This window comes from Vigna umbellata, chromosome 10, assembly GCF_029865625.1.
Source record: "Vigna umbellata cultivar VRB3 chromosome 10, Vumbellata_1.0, whole genome shotgun sequence".
Lineage (NCBI taxonomy): Eukaryota > Viridiplantae > Streptophyta > Magnoliopsida > Fabales > Fabaceae > Vigna > Vigna umbellata.
The window spans coordinates 22,837,507-22,850,470 of NC_142174.1; positions in this window are offsets into that span (position 1 = coordinate 22,837,507).

Genomic DNA, 12,964 nt, shown 5'->3' on the forward strand with positions numbered 1-12,964 from the left:
AATAAGGCCATCCAAAGAGAAGTTCTCAGTATTGAAATGCCTTTGACATCCTAAGTGGTTGTGTATACAATTTGGGGGAGTCAATAATCTGACATTACTAAAGTTCTCTTTTATAGAGTACTTTCACATATTTTGTACATTGTAAGTGTTTAAGGTACTGTTACCCTTCTCATTCCATTGAGAGTGTGTGTAGTACCATAAAACTTTAAATGACTACTTAACTTAATGAAGTTGTAGCCTAATAAATGAACATACAATTTACAGGAACATACAATGTATACATCAACATACTTAGGTTACTTTAGTGTAGTTAGCCATGTTTTACAATTTAGCAACTTCTTAGAACAGTTTCTTTGTAGTTTCTTATGCTACTTCAGTGTAGTTAGTTTAATTTGACCAATTGTACCATTCTAATTTAGTGCAGTTTGGACTCTGCTGTTTCAGTTGTATGTGAGTCTAATTTGAGTTGAACTCCACCTAGCTGTTGTTTTCCAGCTTCGTCTTGTGTAGTTACACAGTCTACAGTCACTTATAACATTGCCTAGTCCAACATCAATTATAAACTCATGTTTGGTGGTGTGATGGAGTGATTTTTCTGCACTTTTGTCCATAACAAAGTTAGATTTTGAATGCTTGCATTTGTATGTTGTGTCACAGTTTCAACAAGTCTAAAATGATGTTTAAAACTTCCTAGCAGAGTTCAACTAGTGATATAATGGTCTAAGTGCATAATAGTATACGAAACCATCAATTTTGACTCAAATTTGGGAAGTGGCAATGTCTTTTTGAGTAACAGTTTGGACAACTATTAGTTTTGAGTAACAATATGTCAGTTGTTTCAGTCTGCCGAAGAATATAGACAATCATTCACAACAACTTTAAATTCCTGGGCATTATGTACAGAAAATTGCAATAAACACTATTACTAAATTTCACAGTTAATAAATCAAAAACCACTCTTTTGGTTTTGTTCAATATAAACTCTAATGTTTTAAATATTAGTTATTCTTTGAAGACCTGGAAAATGGAAACCCATTGCATATCCAAAGAAGTAACAGACTAAAGTCTCAAGGATTTGATTGAAACCTTATAGAAGTGTATATATTTGTATTGTATTATTTAAAAATATCTCATAAGCTCCTAAACCCTATACTTCAAGTAATACTGAAAAAGAAAGAGGCTAGTCAAGCTAATTAGATGTTACAGTAACAAGGGAAATTACATGAATATCTGAGGTCAAAATTGCAGTGTCTTGGACAAAAAAAAAATTAGGAAATTACACTTAAATGAATGGATTTTAATACCCCACCAGTATGTGTCCATCTATCACTCTGATAATCCTGAAAAATTACACTATCAATGTATTTCAATCAAATTTCTGCTATTCTGGTCCTAGAGGCAACTACAATATGCTGATCAACTATATTGATGAAATCTTGCTCAGGTCGTTTTTGTTTGATCAGGCCATCTGATAACAGTTGAAAAACTGTTATTTTTATGATTAAAATTGACACTAAAAGCATCCTTTACACTTAGAAACTAGCTTGAAATCATGCTTTTCTTTATATTTTTGGAAATAAGAGAGCTGGATAGGTTTATGCTTGATTTCAGTGTTTTTGTGCAGGTTTTAAGGTGAATTTGGTGAAAGAAGTGAAGAAGGAGAGAGATGAAATCAGAAAAGACAATAAAAAGTGCAAAAGGAGAAGCCGAAGTCACCGCTCAGCGGCAGTTTACCGCTGAGCGGCACTCAGGAGCTTGCGGGAGGTCCGCTGAGGGGCAAAATGGCCGCTGAGGGGAGAAAACAAGTCACGCACTCACCGCTGAGCGGTAGTTTACCGCTGAGCGGCACTCTGGAAGTCACGTAAGGTCCGCTGAGGGGCAAAATTGCCGCTGAGGGGAGAAAACAAGTCACGCACTCACCGCTGAGCGGTATTGTACCGCTGAGCGGCACTTTAATGGGCTTGGACTTGACTTTTTGTAATTTACGAATGATATATAAGCTTTAGGGTTTCCTAGGGTTAGGATCTCTGGCTGGAACGAAGCAAACACTCTCTCTTCCACCCCTTTGAAGGAGGATCTTGGATGCTGAGGCTTCCTCTTCACCTTTTTAGGGTTTATTCTTTCATTCTTTCATTGTAATTCATCTAGGTTCACCATGAATATGGTGAACTAAACTCTGTATGTTTGTTGGGGAATCAATGTAATCTTGTGAAACTCTCATATATGGAATCTGTTTTTACATCTTTTAATTAAGACTTATGCTTTCTTTCATCATTAGTTAGGGTTTTTCCTCTTTGCTTAATGCTTGCATTGTTTAACTCATTCGATGCATGATTATTGGTTTTGTCGATACGGGCACGTACGGGGAAGTCTAGATCCGGGGAATTTCTCCCAATTTTATATTGGTTGTCATTAAGCTCCTGCACTTATGAACTGATCATTAGGAATGCTAGGAATTGTATGAACTCGTGATTAGGGAGAAGCCTTCTGGAAAGGTACATTAGAGAGTGGCATTAACAATGATGATTTGACTGTTGAATTCCTAAAAATATATGAGAGTGGATAAGATGAAATTGACCCCCAACAACATATCCATACATAAATTTCATTGAAAGTGTTTATCTTTTGCTTTTTGCCATTGATCAAAATTCATGCATACATATTTATTTTCTGTCTTGCATTTTAAACCTCAACTAATTCGTTTGTAAGTCTTAGTTAATTAAGAAACCACATAACTAAACTAGGCCGTGAGTCCTTTGGGAAGAACGATACTTGGTCTAACTAAGTTTATTACTTGAACGATTCGGTCATACTTGCCGATTGAAAACAAGTTTGTGACATCATATTTTGGTGTTCATAATTTTGTCCATCAAGTTTTTGGCGCCGTTGCCGGGGACTCGTGGTTTAACTGGTTAATTTGTGTGATTATTGATTATCTTTGACTTATTTTTTTTATTTTATTTTTAAATTTCGAATTTTTATTTTATTTTTCTGTTTTTTATTTTTTTTTATTTTCTGAATGTTATATCTTCTCTTATATCTTTTTGTGCTAACCAAATCTTTTCTAGGGTTTTGTGTTCTTGTGTATGCAGGAGGCAATTCGAACTAGGAGCAAGAAAACAACAGAACCTCTGCTTGAAGGATTAGAAGACAGTAGACGGAGGAGAAGAATCAGAACATCTAGAGAACTTTTCCCTCCTCCGGAAACTCTGTTGCAACCATCACCACAAGGTTCTGACAATAGCACAGAAAATATGGAGAATAATAATATCAGAAGAACTCTTGCTGATTACACCAACATAGCTGGACCTCAACACTTTAACAGCATAGCTAGACCTAGAGTCAATGCAGCCAATATGGAGGTCAAACCAGCACTGATCCAACTGGTGAAGAGTAATCAATTTAATGGGTTATCTCATGAAAGCCCATATGAGCACCTTACTACATTTAATGAAATTTGCAACACAGTGAAAATCAATGGGGTGCCAGACGAAGCAATCAAACTTAGTTTGTTTCCTTTCTCATTGGGAGGCAATGCTAAGCTTTGGTTGAACTCTTTTCCAGAAGGAAGTTTCACAGAGTGGGAAGCAGTGGTAACAAAGTTTTTGAACAAGTACTTTCCACAATCAAAGGTGACAAAAGGCAAGCAAGAGATATCTTCATTTAAGCAGGGCATGGAAGAATCACTCGGGCATGCATGGGATAGATACAAAAGTCTGCTAAGAAAAACACCCACGCATGGCTTCAAAGAAGAAGAAGTAGTCCTAACTTTCCTTGGAGGTCTTGGTTCACAAGCTAAGATGATGCTTCATGCCTCAGCAGGAGGAAACATTAAATGGAAAACTCCAGAGGAAGCAACTGAAATTATTGAAAATATGGCTACTAATGACAATGAACTCAACATTGAAAAAGGAGATTTTAGTCAGAAGGAGTTGTTACAATTAAATGAGGCTTTGCTTATTCAAAATAGAATTATCTCTCAACAGCTTGAAGAAGTAACTATGAAACTTTCTCAAATACCACAGGAAATACAACAGGTCTCAATGGTTCAAGTGCAACAACCAAAATGGCAGATGCAATTTACTCTAGTTGAGAAAACAACAAAGCTTGAAGAGACTTTCCAAAGATTCTTGAAGACAAATGCGTCTTATTGTCATAATGTGGATGTTGCATTTAAAAAAATGGAGGTTTATGTTGAGAGAATAGTTGACGAGATGAAACATGATAATCTTGGAAAGGAGTGTAAAACTGTTGTGACTAGAAGTGGTAGAGTGTTAGAGGAGAGACAAAAAGAAAGAGAAGAGAAAGAAAATGAGAGTGAGAGTGAAAAAGAAACATGTGAGTGGAAAGAAAGAGTTGAGAGAGAGAAAAAGGAAAAAGAAGAAGAGGAGAGGAGAGAAAAAAAAGAGAGAGAAAAAAAAGAGAGAGAAGAGAGAGAGGAGAGACAGAAAGAAAAAGAGTATGAAAAGCCACTTCCTTATCCAAAGAGTTATTCAAGGAAGGAGAAAGAAAAGCAGTTGGAAAGATTCATGGAATTGTTTAAGAAGTTGGAGATCACTATACCATTCTCTGAAGCATTGCAACAGATGCCAGCATATGCGAAATTTTTGAAGGAACTCCTCACAAAGAAACACAAGTATATTGAGCTGGAAACTATCAATATACAAGGCAACTGCAGTGCAATCATACAGAAACTACCTCCTAAACTTAAAGATCCAGGAAGCTTCACTATTCCATGCACCATAGGAGATGTGAAAGTTGGAAGAGCATTGATTGATTTGGGAGCTAGCATTAATCTAATGCCGCTATCCATGTGCAGAACAATTCAGGGGCTGGAAATTAAACCAACCAGAATGGCTCTTCAATTGGCGGACAGGTCTCTTAAGTATCCATATGGAGTGGTTGAAGATGTTCTAGTGAAGGTTGACAAATTTGTATTCCCAGTGGATTTTATTGTGATGGAGATGGAAGGAACTAGTGATGTTCCTCTTATTCTTGGGAGACCTTTTATGAAGACTGCTAGAGTTTTGATTGATGTAGAGAATGGTAAGCTTAAATTGAGAGTTGACGATGAAGAAGTCACTTTTGACGTATCCAAGGCCATGACATATCCAAATGATGACAAAGCATGTTTTCAATTTGATGAACTTGACAAAGTTTGTATGGTGCAAGAAAGGATGGTGCGAAATATTTCTCCATTGGAAAAAACTCTCATTGATGCATGTGAAGATTTAGATGAAGAAGAAGAGAAATTGATTGATGAATGTCTGATGGACTTGGAAACATTGAAAAAGAGTCCAGAGGAAGATCCAATATTTGAAATAATTGATAAGGAAGAAACAGTCAAAACACAGACACCAGAATTAAAAAGATTGCCATCACATCTGAAATATGTGTTTCTAGAAGAAGATGGAACAAAGCCAGTCATCATCAATAACTCTTTATCTCTACAAGAAGAAGAGCAATTGATAGAAATTCTGAAAGCCAACAAAGAAGCAATTGGGTGGTCAATATCAGATCTCAAAGGTATTAGCCCAACTTACTGCATGCACAAAATTTTTATGGAAGAAGATTATAAACCAAGTGCTCAACCACAGAGAAGGTTAAATCCTGTTATGAAGGAGGTTGTCAGAAAAGAAGTGTTGAAACTGTTAGAAGCTGGTATCATCTATCCAATCTCTGACAGTGAATGGGTGAGTTCAGTACAGGTGGTTCCAAAGAAAGGTGGGATGACAGTAATTTATAATGATAAAAATGAACTTATTCCTACTCGGACAGTTACTGGTTGGCGTATGTGCATTGATTACAGGAAGCTGAATAAAGCTACTAGGAAAGATCATTTTCCTCTTCCTTTCATGGATCAGATGCTAGAAAGGTTATCAGGGCAGGCTTTCTATTGTTTTCTAGATGGATATTCTGGATATAATCAAATTGTGGTGGATCCAAAAGACCAGGAGAAGACAGCTTTTACTTGTCCTTTTGGTATCTTTGCGTATAGAAAGATGCCTTTTGGATTATGTAATGCTCCAGCTACGTTTCCGAGGTGTATGCAGGCAATTTTTGCGGATCTTTTAGAAAAATGCATTGAAGTATTCATGGATGATTTCTCAGTTTTTGGAAATTCTTTCCAAAGATGTTTGGCTAATTTGAACACTGTCCTCAAAAGATGTGTTCAGACAAATCTTGTTTTGAATTGGGAAAAATGTCATTTCATGGTAACTGAAGGAATTGTATTGGGGCATAAAATCTCTGCTAAAGGAATTGAGGTAGACAAAGCTAAAGTAGAAGTCATTGAGAAACTACCTCCACCAACAAATGTAAAGGGGATTAGAAGTTTTCTTGGTCATGCTGGGTTTTATAGAAGATTCATCAAGGATTTTTCAAAAATTGCTAAACCATTGAGTAATCTTTTGATGAAGGATGCACCTTTTGTGATGAATGAAGATTGTTTGAAAGCTTTTGACACATTGAAGAAGAAGTTAGTGTCAGCTCCAGTAATTGTAGCACCAGATTGGAATCAAAACTTTGAATTAATGTGTGATGCAAGTGATTATGCAATAGGAGTTGTCCTTGGCCAGCGGAAAGAACAAAAGTTTCATCCAATTTTTTATGCTAGCAAGGTTCTGAATGATGCTCAATTGAATTATGCTACAACCGAGAAAGAATTTCTTACTATTGTGTATGCTCTAGAGAAATTTAGACCTTATCTTATTGGGTCCAAGGTAACTGTCTATACAGATCATGCAGCTATCAAATATTTGTTGACAAAACCAGATTCTAAGCCACGTCTGATTAGATGGGTTTTACTATTGCAAGAATTTGATGTAGACATCCGTGATAAGAAAGGAAGTGAAAACTTAATTGCTGATCATTTGTCACGGTTAGTCAATAATGAAGTCACTAGCAAGGAGTCTGAAATCTGGGAATCTTTTTCAGATGAATCACTCATGTATATTCAGCAGAGACCCTGGTTTGCTGATATGGCTAATTTCAAAGCTGCAAGGGTCATGCCGGAAGACTTAACTTGGCAACAAAGAAAGAAATTTTTGCATGATGCCAAGCAGTTTGTTTGGGATGATCCTTATTTGTTCAAAATTGGAGCAGATAATCTTCTGAGGAGATGTGTTACAAATGAAGAAGCAGAAGGAATTCTCTGGCATTGTCATGATTCACCTTATGGAGGACATTTTAATGGAGAAAGAACAGCAGCAAAAGTCCTTCAATCAGGATTTTATTGGCCAACTTTGTTTAAAGATGCTCATAATCATGCTAAAAATTGTGACAAATGTCAAAGAGCAGGGACAATCACTAAACGTCATGAGATGCCTTTACAAGGTATTTTAGAGGTTGAGGTTTTTGATTGTTGGGGTATTGACTTTGTTGGACCCTTCCCTCCATCTTTCAACAATGAATATATTCTGGTAGCAGTGGATTATGTGAGTAAATGGGTGGAAGCATTAGCTTGTCCTAAAAATGATGCTAGCACGGTAATTAAATTCCTGAAGAGGCAGATATTCTCACGTTTTGGCACTCCAAGAGTGTTGATCAGTGATGGAGGATCTCATTTTTGCAACTATCAGCTAGAGAAAGTACTCAAACACTATGGAGTAAAACATAAAGTAGCTGCACCTTATCATCCACAAACCAATGGACAAGCTGAGGTATCTAACAGGGAGATAAAATGGATCCTGGAAAAAACAGTGACTTCATCAAGAAAGGATTGGTCTCTCAAATTGGATGATGCTCTTTGGGCTTATAGGACAGCAATGAAGACGTCTATGGGATTATCACCATTTCAATTAGTCTATGGGAAAGCATGCCATTTGCCTGTAGAATTGGAGCATAAAGCATTATGGGCTTTGAAATTCTTGAATTTCGATCCTTATGAAACTAAATGCACACGCAGACGGCAGATTTTGGAGCTTGAAGAAATGCGATTACATGCATATGATTCATCCAAGGCTTACAAAGACAAAATTAAATTTTATCATGACAGAAAGTTGGTGAACAGAGTTTTCAATCCAGGACAACAGGTATTATTGTTCAATTCAAGATTGAAGATATTTCCTGGGAAGCTGAAGTCAAAATGGTCAGGACCATATGTGATAAAAGAAGTGCATCCGCATGGAGCAATTGAAATATTTAATCCAGTTGCTGCTGATCCACAAAGAAGTTGGGTGGTGAATGGTCAACGTCTCAAACCTTATCTAGGGGGAGAGGTGCAAAAATTTTCCACAATGATGTTGTTGGTTGATCCTTGAAAGTTTGGGTCAGGCTCGTGACGTTAAACAAGCGCTCACTGGGAGGCAACCCAGTGTTTTGTAAGTATTTTCTGTTTTTAGATTAGGGTTTGATGTACTTTATTTGAAACCTGGTTTCTTGTGATGGTTTGCTATTAACTGTGATTGTGTGATAAGTAATACTGAATGATGCTTATGATTAACTGATGTTGAGATGATGTGCACATTAAAATGCTTATACAGGTGATTCACAAGCTTTGTGAACAAATGCTTGATATCATGATTGTGATTGTGAAATTAAGCAGGATGTGTATGTCAAATTTGAATGAGCTTATATGTGAGATTTTGAGCTCTAGAGTTGTTATTGTTGAATGCTATTACTTTGAAAGCATGAATGATTTTGCCCAGGTTTTCTATGATTGAATTAATTGCTTGTTTTGCATCATATGATCAAGGCCGTTTGTTGAAACCCTTTTTTATTGGCCAAATTTGTAAAAATTAGCCCACTAAAAGAGAACATTTTGTGTTCAATCCTTTTGAACCCTTAGCCTTGAACATACACTGAAACCTTTAATTGAAAAATCTTTACCTTGAGTTAAGTAGAAGATCTTGTGTGGTATTGTTAAGTGTTCAAGTTTGGGGTTGTTGGGAAAACATGAAAAGCATTGAGCTAAGAGCTAAAAAGTAAGAATATGCGAAGAAAAAGAAAAGAAAAGAAAAAGAAGTAAAGCTCAATGCAAAGGCAAAAGAAAGTTGGGAATGAATAAGATGATTGTGTTGTTATGATTCTCTTAACTCAAGGATTTTGTGATCCAGAAAAACCAATTTTCTTGTTAGCCCAGCCACATTATAAGCCATAGAAAAGTCCTTGTGATGATGCATGCTTGTGAATGTTTTTGATAGTGGTAAAATGAAAGGCAAAGTTAATTCATGTAACATTGTGATAGTAGAGTGAATGAGTGATCATCTCTTATACACTTGAGTGTGAGTGAAACACTTGACTTAGTGAGGAAATATCACATGAACACATGAACATCCATGCTTAATTGATTGATCATTCAGGAAAATAGCATTTGTTGGAATTTAAATGACTTTGTGAACACTAAAGCATGTGCACATCTTGATTGAACTCTTGGTCATAAGTTTGAGTGAAGTTTTTACTTATCTTGAAAAGAAGATTTTTGAATGAAGTGAACTATCATATGAATTGGTTTAAAGATGGAGTTACATATTATTTGCTTGAGGACAAGCAAAGTTTTAAGTTTGGGGTTGTGATAACAGTTGAAAAACTGTTATTTTTATGATTAAAATTGACACTAAAAGCAACCTTTACACTTAGAAACTAGCTTGAAATCATGCTTTTCTTTATATTTTTGGAAATAAGAGAGCTGGACAGGTTTATGCTTGATTTCAGTGTTTTTGTGCAGGTTTTAAGGTGAATTTGGTGAAAGAAGTGAAGAAGGAGAGAGATGAAATCAGAAAAGACAATAAAAAGTGCAAAAGGAGAAGCCGAAGTCACCGCTCAGCGGCAGTTTACCGCTGAGCGGCACTCAGGAGCTTGCGGGAGGTCCGCTGAGGGGCAAAATGGCCGCTGAGGGGAGAAAACAAGTCACGCACTCACCGCTGAGCGGTAGTTTACCGTTGAGCGGCACTCTGGAAGTCATGTAAGGTCCGCTGAGGGGCAAAATGGCTGCTGAGGGGAGAAAACAAGTCACGCACTCACCGCTGAGCGGTATTGTACCGCTGAGCGGCACTTTAATGGGCTTGGACTTGACTTTTTGTAATTTACGAATGATATATAAGCTTTAGGGTTTCCTAGGGTTAGGATCTCTGGCTGGAACGAAGCAAACACTCTCTCTTCCACCCCTTTGAAGGAGGATCTTGGATGCTGAGGCTTCCTCTTCACCTTTTTAGGGTTTATTCTTTCATTCTTTCATTGTAATTCATCTAGGTTCACCATGAATATGGTGAACTAAACTCTGTATGTTTGTTGGGGAATCAATGTAATCTTGTGAAACTCTCATATATGGAATCTGTTTTTACATCTTTTAATTAAGACTTATGCTTTCTTTCATCATTAGTTAGGGTTTTTCCTCTTTGCTTAATGCTTGCATTGTTTAACTCATTCGATGCATGATTATTGGTTTTGTCGATTAAGCTCCTGCACTTATGAACTGATCATTAGGAATGCTAGGTATTGTATGAACTCGTGATTAGGGAGAAGCCTTCTGGAAAGGTACATTAGAGAGTGGCATTAACAATGATGATTTGACTGTTGAATTCCTAAAAATATATGAGAGTGGATAAGATGAAATTGACCCCCAACAACATATCCATACATAAATTTCATTGAAAGTGTTTATCTTTTGCTTTTTGCCATTGATCAAAATTCATGCATACATATTTATTTTCTGTCTTGCATTTTAAACCTCAACTAATTCGTTTGTAAGTCTTAGTTAATTAAGAAACCACATAACTAAACTAGGCCGTGAGTCCTTTGGGAAGAACGATACTTGGTCTAACTAAGTTTATTACTTGAACGATTCGGTCATACTTGCCGATTGAAAACAAGTTTGTGACATCATATTTTGGTGTTCATAAATTTGTCCATCACCATCTTAAATCATTTTTCTTCTTCAACTATATTGATGAAATCTTGCTCAGGTCGTTTGATTTAAATAAACATATGCTTAGCCCATTTCCTATTCAATAAAGTTATTTTCTTTAACATATATACATATATACTATGTGAGAATAAAACGTGAAAAAGGTTAGTGTTCAAAAACTTTCTCATTCAAATTAAATTTGATTTTACAAATTCATTCATCAAACATGGAGAGGGAAATATTCTCAAGGTAAGAAACTATGATAGAAAAGTGTGTCAACTATATGTCTACATCTAAGTCAGTTCCATCTTCAAGCAGTTAGCAGCTATCGAAGCGAGAAGTGATATCTGAGAACACATCTTCTCCACAAGGAATTGTGAGACCAACAGTTGGATGCTCATAACCAAATTCATCATCAGCTTGACTCAACAGATGTTGAAATGAAGGTTGGTTCAAGTATGACTCAACAGACACTGATATTGAGTTACCTAAAATGATAACCAAGTTTTGAATTGAGTATGAATCGACTTGATTTATGTTTATTTGCTTTATTAATATGATGTAGAGCATTTCCTAGGTTACATTTCAGTGCCTACTTCGTTTCTAAACTTTACTTAATTGCCTATTCAATCTTTGGCCATCCAAGTTGTCAATTTGAAGTCTAAAATTTTCCGTTGTCCATAACCAATTATGGTGCAGTTTTTTCTCTGCTTTGGTGCTAATTTCCTGTGATTTTTTAATACTGTGAAGACTTTGTGGTTCAATCCAGTAGCTTCAATGTTACCAAAAGAGTGTTTCTCAATCTGTTTTGAAGTAGCATCAAAATAAGTTTAAACTTTGAATCATCTACGTATATTAGAGGTTGTTTGTACTTTACTGTTGTATATCACATAACCTTTTAATTGTAATCTTTCTTTCTTTGTTGTTTTGTGTACTTGTGTTTACATACATACAGGTTCTGGTATAGTGAGAAGAAAACTAGGCTCTACATATCACTAATGTAGGACACTGATTGAAAGAGAAAGAAAGATTGACCAAGTGCTGAAACATCCATTTTGCCTAATCCAGTGCACTAAACAACAGAGAGAACACTCATTTTTTTGACCTTTGTGTGCCTAACTTGGCCTCATATCTTTGGCAATAAGAGACAGTGTTATGTGGACAGTTTCTAAACAGATAACAAACCTTTATGATTTGAAAAGCCAAAACTGTTTACATTCATTTTGAGTGTTGAATTCACTTTGATTAGGTGGTCCAAAACCATGCTGATATGATCACATGCATCTTGCTTTACACAAGGAATTTGGACCACAAACTACACTGTAGCAGTAGTGGCCAGTAACATAATTTTGTTTTCTTTGAATTTGTTTTTGAGTAATCTTGTTAGCCAAAGCTACAAGCCAAGTGGTCATCTGAACCTAAACCTTCCTTTGTGTTGTATTCAAACAACCAATACTGTAAACTTTTTTTAATGTTGGACAAACATGGGAAGTGGAACAAAATTCACTTCAGTTGTTGAAGGCAAATTGCTCTGATTCTAGTCAAGTTGCTTTGATGTAGAAGACATTACTAAATTGAAAATGCTAATCTAAACCTACACATTCTATGATCTTACAAACATGGTAAGATGTCTCATGGCTAATTCTCACAGATTAGAACCAATGGAAGAGGCCATTGTACATGCTTTATTTTTTCAACTTCATCATGCATAAATTAAAGTACCAAAACATATCTCTTACATATATGGCAATCAGTTTCGAACCATTCACAACAAAGTTTGACAAACCTTAATGTTTACAATATCATAAAACTTCAATCAATATAACTTAACATTCAAACTCATGCAATTTCAATCATGCATCTTGAAGTTTGTGTCCCCATACCTTTGCCTTTGCTTTCCTTTCCTAGTTAAGTCTTCTCCGTAGACTCTCGTCCTCCCTTTCTGGCCACAATTCAAAGTCCTTTAAAAGCTCACCCTAACACATCAAATGGAATTTCGTGTGAAAACTCCTTTAAATGTACATACATAATTGAATCCAATTTTAGGAAAGTACAGTCATTCCAAATAGCCTAACACTTTAACATATATGATATTTTCCTAATGAACTTCCTAACAAA